Raw genomic sequence first — 3,011 nt, 5'->3', positions numbered from 1 at the left:
TGCTCATCAGGAAGCAATCAAACAGGAACCTATGCACAGGAAGTGTCCAATTAAAGGACAAAAAAGCCCATACAAGCCACAGTAGTGTTTTTTCCTGCCCACAATAGAGTGGTGCTGCATTTTATTTATTTTATTTTATTTAAATGCCACAAATTGGTCTGAAGGGGGAAAAAGGATAACACAGAAACACTGGAATGCTACAGACCAACAACAACATTGTCTAGGTCAGCGTTTCCCAACCAGTGTGCCTCCAGATGTTGTTGGACCACAATTCCCATCTTTCCTGACCATTGGCAATGCTGGCTGAGGCTGATGGGAGTTGTGGTCCAACAACATCTGGAGGCACACTGGTTGGGAAAGGATGGTTTAGGTGGTTCATAAAAAGCAACCCTGATTGTGGAAAAGGTATTTTATTTTAAACATCACAAGAGGCTGCATGTTAAGTTTATACAAATAGCGGAGTTTACTCCAAACCTTATGCCAGTTTCCTGGGACCTTTTGGCCAAAGCATAATAGTCCCTTAAGCTAAAAAACACACAAAGTGAGAATTTTCACATTGCCTTTGACCATATTAAGCATTTTGTGCAGAGTGGGAATGGCGGCACTGTTTGGATGATGGGCCCCTTTTGCAATCATGAGGCTTTGACAAATGCCCGACCTTGCCATTCTCTGGAGCTGGCTTCAGCCAGACATAAACACTGGGCTGAATTTCTCTTCTGTGCTTAATTTCAGTGTCCTGGCACCCTGGCTAAATCCTGCAGAAAGCAAGCAAGGGACTTTATATGCCACACCTAACATCAATAATACATAACAGTAATAATATTGTCCTTTCAGCAAGGCAATGTTTTATCGGCTGGGAAATTGCTTCCCAGTCTGAGTGGACCCAACATGTTAGGTCCCCACTCAAGATTACATTTGCACTATATACAGGTATTTCCATATATATTCTTTAGCATTCCAACTTCTTGTTGTGTCTTGCTAGAAGGGGCCCATATTACAGCATTGGATTTGATTATTTATTGACTTCCTGCTTCAGGAGAAATTAAAGGCTAGCGCTGAAAAATAAAAGGAAGTCAGCAGCGTTAACTAAAATATGATGAAAGTGAACTTAAATTTAAATTGTATTTTTAAATTGGTTTTTAAAATGTGTTTTTAAATTTGTATATTTGTTTTTAATTGTTGTAAACCGCCCAGAGAGCTTCAGCTATGGGGCGGTATACAAATGTAATAAATAAGTAAATAAACTTCTTCCAGGTCCAGCCTGGACAGGAACACAATGTGGGCATCATCAAGCGATAAACTAATATTTATTCAAATAATGTTTAATTACGAGTTTTCAGTTAAGAATTAGCCATGTGATTATGGCTCACGTTTTCAGAGTTTTATTTATTTATATACCGCCCCATAGCCGAAGCTCTCTGGGCGGTTTACAGTAACTAAAAATTTAAAAACAAATATACAAATTTAAAACACATCTTTTAAAAACCATTTAAAACACAATTTAAAAAATTTAAAAACAATTTAAAAACACATGCTAAAATGCCTCTAAGGAGCTCAAGGTGGTGTACTGTACATGGCACTCCCTGTCTCCATATTATCCTCACAGCAACTCTGCGAGGTAGGATAGGCTGAGAGTTGCAGATTGGCCCAGTGCCCCCCAGGGAGCATAATGGCTGAAGGGGGATTTGACCCCTGACCTCCTAGATCCTAGTCTGACATTCTAACCACTACACCATACTGAGGAGTTCCTCTATTTGTGGTAGGGCATTGGTCTCTATGCCTACGACCATACTACCCTGAACACACCGGATCTCGTCTGATCTCAGAAGCTAAGCAGAGTCAGGCCTGGTTAGTACTTGGATGAGAGACCGCCTGGGAATACTGGATGCTGTAAGCTTAGAGGAAGGCAATGGTAAACCACCTCTGAATACCTCTTACCATGAAAACCCTATGAATATATCCAAAAAAGATTCATAGGGTCACCATAAGTCGTAATCAACTTGAAGGCATATAACAACAGCAACAAACTAGTCTCCATACTTGCTTCAAGACTGTCTCTAACCTGCAGCAAAGAGTGCATGCTCCGATCCCAAAAGGAATTTTAACAATTCTCATAGTTAAACTGGAATTTGAGATTAATAGAATGCAGAGCAGTAAGAAAACTCACAGAACAGTAAAAGAACACTCTTAACGTCATCTCCTTGGGGATCTGATAGGGACTGTGCTTGCAAAGGGGATTCTGTGGTTAGTTTGTTAAGGTTGGTTATGCTGTTTATTTACTTTATAGGTTCCATTTGTTAACACTGGCAGTGTTATTATAAGTCACCTACAGGCTTCCACATTGGCGACTCATACTTTTAAATACATACAGTAATCATAATGATCATAATTATAACAATAAAGTAGAATGAGAGACATCCACTCACATTTGCCAAGATGATAGCCTTCTTAAGACATTTGGAAATGGGATGACTCAGGGGTAGCCAACATGGTGCCCTCCAAATATTGTTGGACTTAAGGTGGGTGCTAGGCATGATTGGGCCCTTGGGCATCAGTCTGCCCCAGGCCCACGGCACCCGTCTGTGCATCCCACTTACCTCTGGCATTGCATAGTCTCACTTGAATGCCGTGTGCACTGTCCACACAAGTCTGCCATCAACCAAGATGGTGGTGGGAGTGTCAGCCCCTTAGGGAAGCCCTCACTGCCATCTTGGTATGGCAGGCATGCGCACACAGCATGCACGGCGTTCACAGCAATGGGAGAGGTAGGTGGGGCATTGTGCAGGCTTATTAAAGGCTGCACACTGTCTGTATTGGGAGTGTGTGTCTAGGAGCTCCCTCTCCATGATCCGTGGCAGGGTCAGGAGCCTACATTTCTGCAGATCATGGAATGGGACTGCTACCCTCCCACCCTGAGGAGGGTCCCTCAGCCAGGGCCCGACCGGCCGCCCTTTGCCACCAGCCCTTGTTGGACTCCAGGCATCAGGCATATAGCCAGTGGTCTGGGATGA

At 42.8% G+C, this 3,011-nt stretch overlaps 1 pseudogene; it reads left to right on the top strand.

Moving 5' to 3' along the window:
- The first annotated feature begins 1,778 nt into the window (after nt 1-1,778).
- On the top strand, nt 1,779-1,897 carry LOC133370164 (5S ribosomal RNA; annotated as a pseudogene).
- The last annotated feature ends 1,114 nt before the right edge of the window (nt 1,898-3,011 follow it).

The sequence above is a fragment of the Rhineura floridana genome, chromosome 14, assembly GCF_030035675.1.
Source record: "Rhineura floridana isolate rRhiFlo1 chromosome 14, rRhiFlo1.hap2, whole genome shotgun sequence".
In the NCBI taxonomy this organism is placed as follows: domain Eukaryota; kingdom Metazoa; phylum Chordata; class Lepidosauria; order Squamata; family Rhineuridae; genus Rhineura; species Rhineura floridana.
Note: the sequence above shows the minus strand (reverse complement) of the source record. Positions and strands in the feature narration are given on the sequence as shown.